At 38.3% G+C, this 15918-nt stretch overlaps 1 protein-coding gene across 7 annotated transcripts in view; it reads right to left on the bottom strand.

The window, feature by feature from the left end:
• The window catches only part of LOC131526007 (CMP-N-acetylneuraminate-beta-galactosamide-alpha-2,3-sialyltransferase 2-like), a 29905-nt gene that overhangs the window by 3249 nt on the left and 10738 nt on the right, over positions 1-15918 (bottom strand). The window lies entirely within an intron of this gene.

Consider the following 15918-nt stretch of genomic DNA (forward strand, 5'->3'; position numbering starts at 1 on the left):
GTTACTGGTGTTTAGTGATAGTTACTGGTGTTCTAATGATAGTTTGTTACTGCGCATGTCTAGTGATGTAATTTCATAGTTCACGTGCATGGTTTTTAAGGCACGTGAGAAGTTAGTAAGCTGTTCAAGTTTGGAGAACACATGCTTTTTACCGTAATCAAAAACGATCGTAACTGGAATTATATTTCATCAATACAATAATGTTGAAAATAAATGAAGAAACAAAAGGACTTCATGGAGTCCTGAGTCATGAGTAAACAAGTTACGTGTCAAAACTTGTGGATTAACTATAAGGAATTTACATGTCCCATACATGTAAAGTAAAAAGCTTTCTCCATCGTTCAAGCGAAGATAAGTGATTTAAAAGTGCACTTTCCCTGCACGTGAATTTTAGTGGAAGAACGAGCCTGCGAAGTCAGAAGAATGTGCTGGGTGCGGACAAAATAGTACTTCGTGCAGTTTCGCGCATGTTGGTGTTATGAATAAAGGAAGATTAGTCATATTTTATCACTTGCAATAAGTGTTGAAAGTAATTCTAAGTGGATTTGTAAGTGAAGTTCACAAATCGCAGATGACGATGACGCTGCTATTACCGAGTCTGAGCATAGGAGGGCGCTCACCATCAAGGGTTTGGAAGAGAAGCTTCACAACAAGATCAAAGCCAGAAAAGGCAAGTTGAGACAATTAACTGCAAAATCCAACAAAATTGAACAGTTTATGGAAAATGCTTGTAATTTGAATGATGTTAAAACTAAGCAGTTTAAGAACTACAAAAGGCTGTTTGAAGAATTTGTTGAAAGCAATGCTTCAGTGCTGTTGTACTTAAAAGAGGAAGAGCATGAGCTTGATCAGGACCTCTGGTATCAGCCTAAATTGCTGTGCTGCAAAAAATTCATGGAAAAAGTAAAGCTGTGGATTGAGGAAGTTGAGAACAGCCATAAGATGTCTCAAATTTGTGTCAAAGAAGTGTCACCAATGGACAGTGTGTCAATGGTGGCGTCTAAGACACTCACTTCTAATAAGTCTGGAAGTGGAGTGATATCTGTATCCAAAAAGTCCTCAAGGTCTACAGCATCCTCAGCTCGTCTTAAGGAAGAAGCTAACAGAGCAGCTTTGTTGGCTAAAGCAGCAGCCTTGAAAGAACGGCAGGCATTGGAAATTAAGGAAGCACAGTTGAAGGCTGAAATGGACAAGCTCGAAATAGAAACAGCTCTTGCAATGTCTAACGCTAAAATAAAAGTGTATCAGGAGGATTATGAAGAACAACAACATTATGCCAGTCAAAGTGTGGTCACCAAATTGAGTGGTGCAGATGTTCCCAAATTGGAGCATTATGAGCAGGATGAGTATAGTGTATCATCAAAGAATAGCAAAGTGTCACCACGTTGTGAAGCAGTCCAGTCAAGTGTACCTGTAAGTGCCAGACCTAAGAAATCAAGTACTGTAAAGGAATGGTCTACCCAAGACGATGAGAATTCTTGCCATAATATTGTTACAGTAGAGCTTCAGAGAGTGATGCAACGTCAGACAGATATCACAGAAATTTTTGTGAAGAATCAAAGGCAGTCTTCTTTACCTCAGCGTGATGTTCCTTTGTTTCATGGAGATCCACTTGAGTTCAGGTCTTTTATGAAAGCGTTTGAACATGCTGTTGAATCCAGAGCTGATAATACTGCTGATAAGTTATACTTTCTGGAACAGTATACTAGAGGAAAGCCTAGAGATCTTGTGAAGAGCTGTCAGCATATGCCAGAACATCGTGGTTATGCAGAAGCAATGAGACTGTTACATGAGAGGTTTGGAAATGAGCTAAAAATTGTGACAGCTTTGATGCAAAAGGCATTCAAATGGCCTGAAATAAAATCAGAGGATGGAAAGTCTTTAAGTGCTTTTTCATTATTCCTAGTAACTTGCCTCAATGTTATGGAGGACATTGAATACATGGATGAGTTAGATAATCCTACCAACATGAGGATTATTAACTCAGAACTGCCCTATAAATTGTGTGAAAGATGGAGGGCCCACGCCTATGAGTATGAGGAGTACAAGCGAAGAAGAGCCAAGTTCGTACAGTTGGTGGAATTTGTTGACAGACAACCAAAGGTAATATCAATTCCACTCTTTGGAGATCTGGATGCTTTGGCAGGTGATAAGAAACAAATTAATAAGTCTCTTCAAGGGACCAAGTTGAAGAAAGAAGGAAAAAGAGGTAGCAGCTTTGTAACGGGCGTACAACAGGTTGGTGAAAACCACAAAGACCTGACTACAGCTAAGAATAACGGTGCATCAGAGATCAATGCTTTCACTAAACCTTGTGCATTTTGTGAGAAAAATCACACCTTAGATGCATGTTACCAGTTCAGTGCTAAGATATATAAAGACAAATTGGACTTTTTGAGAAAGAATGGATTTTGCTTTGGATGCTTAGTGCAAGGACACTTAAGCAAAGACTGCACAAGAAGAATCACGTGTCAGTTGTGCTCAAAGAAACATCCTTGCATGCTACACATTGCCGCACAAGACAAGGCTCATGGGAAGGTAATGGTAAAAGTTGATGAAACTGAAACAGTTGGTACCTTGCCTGCTACAGTAAGTCATGAAACAAGTGCCTGTACTGGGGCCGGAGACAATTGTGTTCTTGTCATAGTACCTGTTAAAATAAAGTCCAAAAAAAGTGACAAGACAGTGGAAGTGTATGCATTTATGGACCCAGGCAGTTCTGCCACAAGACGGTTAAATGTCCAAGGCAGAAAAGTTGACATGATGTTAAGCACCATCAGCTCAAAGAAACGAGTAGAAAGCTATGTGCTCACTGACTTGGAGGTTAGTGGTCTGGAAGAAAACAACTTTGTTGAACTTGCCAAAGTGTTTACACAAAAGAGCATCCCAGTCTCAATGGAAAACATTCCACAACAACACGATATTGATAAGTGGTCATACCTCAGTGAAGTAAAATTGCCTCAGATTGATGCTAGAGTTGAAATCCTCATAGGCAATAAAGAGTACAAGCTTCTAGAACCATGGAAAGTAATTAACAGTGAGCACAATGGGCCATATGCAGTAAAGACTGCTCGTGGATGGATTCTGAATGGCCCTTTTAGAGAACCTGTTGAGGAAGGCTTGTATGACAAGCAGACAAGCGTTACAGTAAACAGAATTTCCATTGATAGTGTGGAACAGATGCTGATACAACAGTACAACCACAATTTTCCTGAGCGGAATTGTGATGATAGAGCTGAGTTGTCGCAAGAGGATCATCTGTTTTTGGATTCTGTGTCTAACTCTCTGCAGTTTACCAACTGTCAACAGGCCTTCCATTTAAGAAAGCAGTTAGTCAACTGCCCAACAATCGGAGTGCAGCAATGCAGCGCGCACTAAATCTCAAAAAGAAATTCAAGAAAGATTTTCATGAGGAGTATTCAAACTTCATGAATGACATGTTCAAAAAAGGTCATACAATCAAGTCACCAAGATGGTGAGGTGTGGTATATACCTCACCATGGGGTATACCATCCTCAGAAGAAAAAGCAAAGAGTGGTTTTTGACTGTGCTGCTAGCTTCCAGGGAGTATCATTGAATAGCGAGCTCCTACAAGGACCGAACATGACAAATTCACTCATTGGAGTGCTCACACGTTTCAGGCAAGATGTTGAAGCCATGTATTATCAGGTGAGAGTTTCTGAAAAAGACACAGACTTGCTGCACTTCCTGTGGTGGCCGAATGGAGATGTAAGCCAGGACTTGGTTGAGTACAAAATGGTCGTTCATCTGTTTGGTGCAAAATCTTCCCCAAGTGTTGCTAACTTCGCCCTTAGGAAAACAGCAGAAGAAAACCGCAACAATGCACCTGCAGTCAACACAGTACTTAGGAACTTTTATGTAGATGACTGTTTAAAGTCTGTTTCGAGCCAAGATCAAGCAGTTGCCTTATATAATAATCTCACAGATCTTTGTGCTAGTGGAGGGTTTCACCTCACCAAGTGGGCAAGTAATAGTCATGCTTTATTGACTTCTATTCCAGAGAGTGAAAGAGTCAAAGATGTGAGAGACTTGGATTTGAGTAAAGATGCACTTCCTGTCGAGAGAGCTCTAGGGGTGCTGTGGTGTGTCAACTCAGACATGTTCAAGTTTAAGGTTAGTTTGAAAGAACAACCTGTAACCAGAAGAGGAATCCTGTCAATTGCAAGTTCGATCTATGACCCCTTAGGTTTCCTTGCACCCGTTATATTGCCAGCAAAGATCTTAATGCAGCAGTTGAAAGACTGGCATGGGATGATGACGCCTGGTTACAAGAGTTGCATCAATTGTCTGAGTTAAGTGTGGCAAAATGCATAAAACCAGTTGACTTTGGAGTTACAACAACAGCATAACTTCATCATTTCTCAGACGCAAGTGAAATGGGATATGGAGTTGTCTCATACCTCAGGTTGGTAAATGCTGATGGACTCTCATATTGTGCTTTCATGATGGGGAAGTCCTGTGTAGCACCACTGAAACAAACCACTATTCCGCGCATGGAATTGACTGCAGCAGTGGATGCTGTGAACACCGACAAGATGTTGAAAGATGAACTGGAAATGGAATTACTGGACTCTGTATTTTGAATTGAGAGTACAACTGTTTTGAGATATACTGACAACGAAAAACTTTGTTTCAAAACCTTTGTTGCCAATAGAATTGCCATTATAAGAGAGTCAATCAAGCCACAGCAGTGGAGGTCTGTCAGTACTTCAAAAAATCCAGCTGATGCTGCATCCAGGGGAGTTTTTTGCAAGAAATTCATGAAAAACACAAACTGGATCCTTGGCCCCTCCCTTCTCAAAGAACCAGAGAGTAGATGGCCTGACAACATTCATGACATGTCGATAAAAGAGAATGACAATGAGATTAAACACTCAGTTTCAGTAAATCTTGCTAGTGCTACTGAAAGCACAGATGCTGTTAGCAAACTGATCAATTATAATACAGATTGGTACGTTGAAAAGATCTATTGCCTGGATTCTTCATGTCAAGGACATGCTTAAACAAAAAAAACAAAAAAAAGTTGAAAGATGTGAATCCGACCACACAGCAGAAAACTACAAGTCTCTAACAATGCAGGACTTAACAAGAGCAGAAAATGAGATCATTAAATTCATTCAAAGCCAAAAATTAAAAAAAAATTCCATGTTGCAAAAAGGTAATTCATCTGTAAAAAGGAACAGTTGCCTTACCAAACTGGATCCAGTACTGCAGGATGGAGTGCTGTGAGTTGGAGAACGTCTTGGTAGATCTGCAATGCCTGAGCATGTAAAACACCCAGTCATTATACTTAAAGACTCACATGTCACTACTTTAATCTTAAGAGACATTCAAGAAAAAATTGGACATTGTGGAAGGAATTATATGCTTTCAAAATTGCAACAAAAATTCTGGATTACGTCTGCTAACTCCATTGTGAGAAAGTTTCTCTCCAGTTGTATGACATGTAGAAAGATCAGAGCAAAGGCTGGTGAACAAAAGATGACAGAACTACCACATGACAGAGTAACACCAGATCATCCACCCTTCACCAATGTAGGAGTAGACTATTTTGGACCGTTTGATGTCAGACAAGGTAGAAGTAATGTTAAAAGATATGGTGTATTGTTTACTTGTTTGACAACAAGAGCTGTGCATATTGAAGTTGCACATTCATTGGACACAGACTCCTGTTTGAATGCTATTCAACGCTTTGTGTGCAGGAGAGGTCAGGTGTCAATCATGAGAAGTGACAATGGCACTAATTTCATAGGTGCTGAGGTTGAACTGCGTAAAGCGATCCAACAGTGGAATCAGTCAAAAATTTAATGCACTCTCATGCAAAAAGGAATACAGTGGATATCAGTGGGGATTTCTTTAAGACTGCAAGGGAAGTTCGGCTTCCCCTATAATGTCAAAAAATTAATGGTCAAATATGTACTATTGTGTTAACATTTTATTGACTAAAAATGCGTTAGAACACGTTCATCTCGAAGACGAGTTCGTTCAGAATCAGCTACATATAGCAGGTCGTCTGACTCGATTTCCCTCTCATACACTCCCATAGTGTCAGTGCATTTCCCTGTTGAAGCCTAGCGTCCATTGACTTCAATGGAGCTGCTTTGAACAGTTTTTTTCAGTGCTTCCAAACTAGACGGTCATTGGATAAATGCTGCGATTATGTCCCGCCCACGGACGCTCAGCGTCTCTGGGGGTGAATGGAGGAGTGGGCTGGCCTGGACTCCGGGCTTCTGCGTGATGATTGGAGGCTCTCTCGAAAGACTGCATCTCCTTTTGATTGACAGCGATTTTGTACTATAAAAAGCTGTACTAAGGATAGTCATGATCCTGTCTGTGTATGAGTGCGCACGCCTGTGTGTGGCAGGCCCTATGGGTCCTTGTAAAGAAGTAATAGGCCCAACTACCAACTATCAGCCAAATGCTGTTTAAAATGAATTTAATGCTACTTTTCAGTCATGCCAGCAGCTGCTTGTGGTCCTAAAACAGCTTTAAGTGGCAATATTCTGGTCTGCTCAACATAATTGCATAGACTAGTGAAACTGCTCCCTAACTTGTAGTTCTTGTATCTTCATTCATGAACTTCAAGCATGACATTAATACAGCAGAAGTCCTAGATAGTCTGAGCTTGTGGTTTGAGAGAAACCATATGAATCTCAATCTGTGCCTGTGCATTCATTTTCTCCACAGAAGAAACGCCCCACTCGTCTAGAGAGGTACACGCAACTTACTTCAGCAGCCCTCAAAAGGAAGTCATCCACCGCAGGTTCTTTGGCCCCACCCTCCAAACAAACCAAGCTGTGGGAGACTCAAAGAGTGTCCCAGGCATGTGTGGATAAAGTAGTCCTCCAATTCGTTGCCCAAGGCTTGCACCCACCACACATTGTTCAGCAACAGGGCTTCATTGATCTTGTGCAACATCTTCAGCCAAATACAAATGTCATGACACACAATACTGTTGTAAACAAAGTCACAAAGGCCTCTGTTGAAATGAAAAGAAAACTGAAAGCTGCCCTTAGTGAAACTGAGTTCATAGCAACAACAACAGACTGCTGGACGGCACACTGTCGCGGTTTCATTGGTGTCACTGCGCACTGGTTTAAGCCCCAGACCATGCAGAGATCCTGTGCTGCCTTGACATGCAAGCAACTTAAAGGGTCCCATACATTTTCTGCCCTGGTTGGTGCCCTAAATGATATTCACACAGAATTCAGTATCAGAGAGAAGATCGTTCGCACTACAACTGACAACGGATCAAACTTCCTGAAAGCCTTCAGAGTTTATGGGCAGACTGAAGAGAACAACAATCCAGAACCTGTAGGAGAGGGTGATGGAGAAGAGGATGATGGTGGCCAAAATGATGATTACGATGAAGAAGAGGAAAGCGTTGAGGGTATTGAATTTGTTGATGCCGGAGCCCTGTTGGACGAAGATGACTACTTAGAATACCAGCTACCCAAGCACCATTGCTGCACCTGCCACCTCCTCAATTTAGTGTCCACAGTTGATGTTTCAAAAGCAGAGGTCAACCCATTGTACATGTGCGTGTCAAGGTCCACATTTGCCAAATGCTCTAGCCTGTGGAACAAAAGTTCAAGATCAACCACCGCATCTGAAGTAATTGAAGACCACTGCAAACTCCAACTCGTAAGGCCTGTTGCTACAAGGTGGAATTCACTCTTCTCAGCCGTAGAAAGAATAGTGAGAATAACAAGAGAACAAGGCAAAGGAGCCCTTGCAGCTGTCTGCAGTGAACTAGATACACCCAAGTAAGTGCTTGTTTTTCTGCCTTTCAGTTAATGAAGTGATTAACAATAGATTAAGTCATAGTTTTATACTTTGAATAATGTAGAACACATGTATGCACTGAAGTCCTTCCCAGCTGTGTGCCAGCTATCACTTAAGCTTAATACGGCACTCCCTGCCTCAGCAGCCTGTGAAAGACTGTTTAGTGTTGCAGGGCTGATCTTCAGGCCAATAAGAGCATGCATTGGCTCAAAGAACTTTGAGAACCAGCTGCTTTTGCGGCTGAACAAAGCCTATTGGTAACTCTTTGTTGCATGTCCTGTGCTTAACTGATGTAGATCCTGATGTAGATTACCCTGTTGTTGTATATACAGGATTGAGTCCAAAGTGTTTGTTACATCTTCTAGTTAAATGTGACATTGTTGCCATTAGCTATAGAATTGAGCATAGAACATACCAGGAAGGTATCAATCAGGAAGGTATCAGGATTATGAGTTATTTTTTATTTTTTGATTGATCACTTGGATTAATCATTCATTTTGACAGTACTAATGTTTATTGTATATAGAAAACCATACAAGGGTAATTGTTACTAAGCCTGCCCTGGGTACACCCATTTTCTTGTCCGTTGCCCTCAGATTCCTGCAGCTAAGCTTGGGTGTACATTTACATTCCAATAAAGGTTATTGATGACATGCCTCTGAAGTCTGACTTTTTGCACTATTACAATACTTATAGGCAACTAGTCATCATATCTTCCGCTCCATGAAACACATGTTAATGCTCAGTAGTACACATATATGGTTCTTTAATGTATTTGCATTTTACTAAAATGCGTTCATTTTCAATGGGCATATATGTGGCTGAAACAGTTAGCCTAGTGCATCCCAAATTTTTCAACATTAACATTTTAATATAGCATTATAGTCATTATGGCCTTTAGAAAAATGTTTTTTTGAGGAGGTGGGGTAGTGCACAATAGGAATACTTCTACTTTTATACTTTCAGTAGTTTTGAAACCAGTACTTTTACACTTTTACTTGAGTAAAAAGCTTGAGTTGATACTTCAATTTCTACAGAAGTCTTTTTAAACCTTAGTATATATACTTCTACCTGAGTAATGAATGTGAATACTTTTGACACCAGTTTCGACAAGTTATGCCTCATATGTGAAATGGACTGTTAATTATGTCAGAGGTGTTTAAGACTGTTTCTTTGGTATGCAAAGATATGGACACTTTAAAGCAAATAGTGGACATTTAAGAAGTTTAAAGTGATGCACAAGGGAATGTTAAAACTGCATGGCTCTATTGTTGTAAAAAAAAAATAGAGGGGGATGGTAATTATCAGTCTCCTTGCCTGTCAATTAGGAGCCGGAAATGTAAGAGCCATATTTTATAATTCATTATTTTTAAATTGATTATCATAATTATTTGGGTTATATTATGCTGTATATTTTTCAGTTCATATTAGTTTGTTACTGCGCATGTCTAGTGATGTCATTTCGTAGTTCACGTGCATGGTTTTTAAGGCACGTGAGAAGTTAGTAAGCTGCGCAAGTTTGGAGAACACAAGCTTTTTACCATAAACAAAAACGATCGTAACTGGAATTATATTTCATCAATACACAGCAAATAAGTTGTTGTAACATAAGAGGATTTATGTGAGAAGACTGTAAGAAGTGTTAAAACGTTCCATGTTGAAAATAAATGAAGAAACAAAAGGACTTCATGGACTCCTGAGTCGTGAGTAAACAAGTTACGCGTCAAAACTTGTGGACTAACTATAAGGAATTTACATGTCCCATACATTAAAAATTAACATTTTATTAATGATTATATTTATTTGTTCAATTACATTTGAGCCCCTGAAAATGGGGGGACTGTGTATAAAAATGGTTGTAATTCCTTAGAATTTTATGAAATATTTTTGTTCAATCCCTAGAATTAAAACTTAAAGACTGCACTTCAATTTCATCTTGATTGTTTTATTTTTAATTGTATTCTGGTGGCATACAGAGCTGAAATAATGAAAACTGTCAGTGTCCAAATATATATGGACCTGGCATGAAACTCTAGATGGCGCAGTCCAATAGGTCTAACTCAATCTGACCTAATGACCATAGGCGAACCTGGGGACGGGGGACTGGGGGACAGGACCCCCCTATCTGAGGGTTGTCCCCCCTAAAAATATCATTACAAGCGACTCTGTGTATTAAAAATAATATAATGGACATATACTTAAAATAATTGTGTGAGTAGTAAAACAAAATAAACGCAAAAAAACGTTTTAAGTTCAGAAATGTTTTGATTCCCCCCTCCCTTGCCTCACAGTGGTTTGGTCCACTGCCTGCTTTCCTCTTTTACCGATACACACACACGAGTCCGGTGGGAGAGAGCAAGTTCCTCAGTAACAGTTAGTTATGTGTAAGTAACTTAGGCTGTCAAGGCTATTTTATTCTCTTTAAACATCGGGTGAAATTATTATTTATCTTTAATACAGATGATGCTGGATCATTAATAAATTAGTCATGACAAAATAAATATGATATCCGATGTTTTTTTCTATGAGCGATTATAAAGTTAACAAGCTTAATACCGTAGCTTGTCACCCACTACAACTAACACGGCGATAAGCCTGTGTGTGAACTGATATTAGGCTAATATTGTAGATCTGCCTATGTGTTGGGTTTTGCTCAATATGGGCTTAATGCGGTTGAATATCTAAAGAGACGTACTCGGTTTCAGGCGAAACCTAAAATACTATGGATGATGCAAAATAATAATTATAATATGACTGTGTGGTAAACCATATGAACCGAACTCATATTTAAACACAGTCTCCATGCTGTGTACACAGTCAACAGTACCCTACTGTTAGATGAAATTTACGCCCCTGCTAATGACGTCTTTATCACATGGCACAGCTGATTGGTTCTCTCCTGTATCGGTAGCCAATGAGCTGTCTGCTCAACATTCAAATACAGTCATGTGAAAAATTTAGGACACCCTATTGATGTCACGCCCTTGGACTGTTTTGTGTGTGTTTTCCCTCCCCATATGTTCCGTGACAAAGTTCCATAGACCGTTCTGAAAACTATCAATTGCAGAACCTTGATTCTTTTCTTTTCAACCGTTCTGTTGTAAATTAGCTGGTTTGCTTGGGATCACTGTCCTGTTGCATCACCCAATCTTGGCCAAGCTTTGGCTGTCAGATGGATGTCCTCACATTTGACTCTAGAATACTTTGGGATACAGAGGAGTTCATGGTCGCCTCCATGACTGTGAGGTGCCCAGGTCCTGTGGCTACAAAACAAGCCCAAAATCATCACCCCTCCACCAGCATGTGCAACTTTTGGTATGAGGTGTTTGTGCTGATATGCTCTTTAGGTTTTCACCAAATGTGGTGCTGTGCATTATGGCCAAACATCTCCACTCTGGTCTCATCTGTTCACAGGTCATTGTTCTAGAAGACTCGTGGTTTGTTCAGATGCAACTTTGCAAACCTAAACCATGCTGCCATGCTTTTTTAGACAGAAGAAGCTTTCTTCTGGCAAGCCTTCCAAACATGGCATACTTGTACCATATTTTTATAACTGTACTGTCATGAATTTGATCATTTAACATGTTAACTGAGGCCTGTGGAGCCTGCGGTGAAGTTCTTGGGTTGTCTGCCATTTCTCTGAGTGTTACATGGTCTGATCTTGGGGTGAATTTGCTGGGATGTCCACTCCTGGGAGGATTGGTGTCTGTTTTGAATGTCTTCCACTTGTGAATAATCTTCCTCACGGTAGAATGATGGACTTCAAATTGTTTGGAAATGGCCGTGTCACTCTTCCCAGATTGATGGCAGCAACAATTGCTTCTCTAAGATGATTGCTGATGTCTTACATCCTTGGCATTGTGTTAACACACACCTGAAGGCTCCAGACCAGCAAAGTGCCAAAACATTTGCTTTTATAGAGGTGCTCACACTTGCTGATGATCAGTTAATCAAAGCTATTTGATTAGCAGTGCCTGACTGCTACTTAATTCTTATGTTAACAGTAAGGGTGTCCTAATTTTGTCACCCATGGCTTTTCCATTGTGGCTTTATTTTTGTTAAATAAACAATGACACGGTGCATGTCATATGATGTTGTTCATCTAAGGTTTTATTTTCCAAATTTTAAGACCTGGAAAGAACCAGTTATTTTTTCATTATGTCCTGATAAGGAAAACCATGGAATTCAATAGGGTGTTCTAACTTTTTCACATGGCTGTATATGACTAGTGCTTGTTGTAGCAGTTCGCAGCGTGCTTCAGAAACCCTCCATCTTCTCCAGCTCCATATAGATCTGCTACGAGGTGATTCATGTTTGCTATGGGGGGGTTATTTTATGTATGTTATATTTGCAGCAGCATGCTGTGGCATGTTGCATCACAGCAGCATGTTGCGGATGTATTGGCAGTAGCAAGTCTCGGTACTTGCTCTGCCACAGCAGCAGCAGCGTAGCAGATCTATTCCACCAAGACCAAATACATTAACATCGTCATGAACATTACCATGCCAATCCCTCTGAGAGTTGTCATGACAGAAATATATATATATAGAACAATTATTTATTTATTAATCTGAAAAATTAAATGCAGCAGTTTGTTGTTTAGACAGATTCATTGCATGATCAAAGAAAGAAATACAGAGGAATTGTTAAAACTCTGGTCATCTTGGTCTCAAATATGTGATGGGCTCTGATATGCAGTGTTATTCTGAGAAGTCACACTGTAAAAAATGATTGTGATTTTAACAGTAAAAAACTGTAAAATACCACAGTAATAACCTGTTAAATGATTAAGAGTAAGTTTCCTTACTATATACAGTGAATAACTGTAATAGATCTAACCTTTGTTTTCGAGAAAGTAGCCTCAGAGTCGACACTCATAGACTGTGTCTGAAACCACACCCATTCACTAGTCCTACATTACTTCACTATATAGTCCACTAGACAGAGTGATTGACAACATATGAGTGAATTTAGACACTGATGAACACCTGCTGTTAACAAACACAATCACTGAAGGAAAGAACAAGAAACAAAACTACAACTGACATACAGCCACAGCCTTAAATGAAATCAACTGAAATAAAACTCCACAAACAGCATCACCAGCTCCACTTATTACTAACCAGTTTGACTTCATTTCTGTCATATACTGTATCTACGAATTAACAGAGGTTATATTTTATTTCAAATGTTTTGTTTGACCTCACCATCTTGGTGATCGGTGTTTGCTTTAGTTATGCTCTTGACCCTTGACTCTTTAAGGTTAGTTTTTCTGTGGCTATTATAACTGTGTTTGTAGAGCACATTCGTTATGACAAGAAAAGCCAAGAGGAATTGTATTTAAGTAGTTTTGGTTAAAACTTAAAAGTGGTGGTCATCATCAGTTAGTGTCAAACAATATGGGTGATTTGTAATTATTTTAACATTGTTTATGGTAGTAATATTACTCTATAAATTAAGCTAACATGGACTTAAACAAAATAGTTCTCAATACTCTTATGCTCACATTACATAAACATTATGAAATATTAGTTTATAAACAAATGGCAGTTGGATAATTTAAGCGTAGTCGGTTTCTGCAAATAAAGTGAGTTAACTGAAAGGTTTGTGTATTAACATTGTATCAGTTAATGAGATACAGTTTTTCACTGTAAATTTAAACAGTTCTGTAAAACCATGAAAGAATTTAAAAACCTTTCATTCACAAAACCTTCAGAGTTACAGCACCATTTAGAAACACACAGGCATCAAGAATCAGCACATGAACCTCAACAATGGTGACTATTAATAATAATAAAAAAAAACAAAGCATGCTGGGTGCCAGTACAAAACTCCCAGCATGCACTGCAGCATGAATAAATTATGCAGCTGAATGTTCTTAATATTTTCTTTATTTGCTTTTATTTTGGTGTTGTTTTTGTTGTTACTTTTCAGTAGACTGTTTTGTGATGTTCAGATTTGAACCGTTTTTTTTTTTTATATCATTTTTGGGTAACACTTTATAATAACTGCACACTATGAATCATTAGTTAATCGTTAGTAAATAGTCAATTCATCATTTATAAAGCATTGTTCCAACATTAATAGGCATTAGTAAGCAGTTTATAAATGCAGCTATAAATGTTTTGTTCTTGAGCATATACTGTATATAATGTTTAATAATTGTATTTTCATACTTTAATAATGATCAATTTATCATTCATAAATTATTACGTTATTTACAAACCAGTTATTTAGCAGTTGTCAGTGGTTCATAAGATCATTTAGAAAGTGTAAGTAAATGATTAATAAACTATTTAAATGTACATTTATGAATCTTATGATTTAGACACATGATAATAGTTGCTCAGTCTGTTAATAAATGCTTTATTAACACATATTCCTGCTGTAATTCATGATTAAGTCAGGTAGTTATAAAACATTTAGTAGTTGCCAGCCATCTATTTTTGTGAGCTCATCTAAAGTGAGGACTATTCATACCTTGTAAAGCATTTACAATGGAGATTTAAAGGCTCATTTATCTTCCAAACAGACAAGTTAAACAAACACAACACAGAGGGATACAGAACACAGAAATATTTTTTCATGATGCAAAAAGGAAACTGTACAACTGTACAACTAAAAAGAAAAATTAAAGTGTACAGTTGGACAGTTTCATTTTTTTTTTCATCTTGAAATAAATATTTCTGAGTTCTGTATCCCTCTGTGTTGTGTTTGTTTATTTTTTCTTTTAGGAAGATAAATGAGCCTTTAAATCTCCTTTGTAATAGATATGCTTATAAATCAAGAACAAGACATTTATAGCTGTATTTATAAACTGCTTACTAATGACTATTAATGTTGGGACAATGCTTTATAAAGGATGAACTGACTATTTACTAATGCTTACCTAATGATTCATAGCGTGCAGTTATTATAAAGTGTTACCCATTTTTGATTGTCACCAATTTTGAGATTCATATGCCGATTGCTGATGTCTGTGTGTGCTTAAGTTCTGCCGTAGTTCAATACATTCATTTGTGCATATTCTGGTTAGCGCTGTTTCACAAGATTTAATTACTGCAGTATCAATGGTGCAATTAACATATTACATGTTTAACAAAAGACTTAACACAGGACAATCAGTGAATTAAACTAGATCATGTTGGTTTCGACATCACAAACATCAGTCTCCAGATGATGATAGATTTGTTTGGTGTTTTTGCTTTAAAAACTGTGCTTAATAAACACAGCTAATTAAAGCAACCAAACAAAAACAAACGTTAAAGAGTCACGATTCAAGATCCCAACTAAAGCACCCACTGATCGCCATTATGGTGACTTCAAATGAAAGTACAACAACTAAAATCTCAATAAGAGCTTTTGTACACATATGACAGAAATAAAGTAAAAGTGGTTAGTAATAAGATGCTGTTTGTGGAGTTGTTTAATCACCCTCTTCTGACGTCTTGAGAGATTTCATGTTTTTATTTCAGTTGATTTCATCGTGGCTTTAGCTGTAAGTTTTGTTTCTCTGCTCTTGTTTCTCGTTCCTTCAATGATTCTACTTGTTAACAGCAGGTGTTCATCAATAAAGCTCAATCCTAATTTAATTAGTCACTTAATTCTCTCATTAATTCATCACTGCTTCAGTGTTACTTCAACACTCTGTAGTGTGAACACATAGAAGTGCTCTTTAAAACTGAGGATTTTGCTGTGGGATTAAAGGGGTTAAATGTGTGAGATGACAAAACATACTGTGAAATGTAATTTTAACAGAAATATACCGTAAATTTAATTTACGGAAGCAAACTGAAAAAAAAAACAGTAGATTACTGGCAACCACAGCTGCCGGTATTTCACCGTAAAATCAAGACAAAAAAACAGCAAAATACTGTAAAACCTAACAGTCAACTTCCTGTTGTGTTTTGTGGGTCACCATTGTGCTGGAGAGTAGAGCCTGTGCTTAAGTCAAGGACGGAGAGAGGGACACTCGTGTTATGCTGCATGTTGCTTTATTTAAAGGCAGTAACTGTGTAGTTACTGATGTAATGAGAATATATTTACTAGTTTTGATCACGTATGTGTGCTGCTGTTATTTGCAAGAGATTTGAGTTGAATTGATGACTTTGC

This window comes from Onychostoma macrolepis, chromosome 19 (genome assembly GCF_012432095.1).
Source record: "Onychostoma macrolepis isolate SWU-2019 chromosome 19, ASM1243209v1, whole genome shotgun sequence".
In the NCBI taxonomy this organism is placed as follows: domain Eukaryota; kingdom Metazoa; phylum Chordata; class Actinopteri; order Cypriniformes; family Cyprinidae; genus Onychostoma; species Onychostoma macrolepis.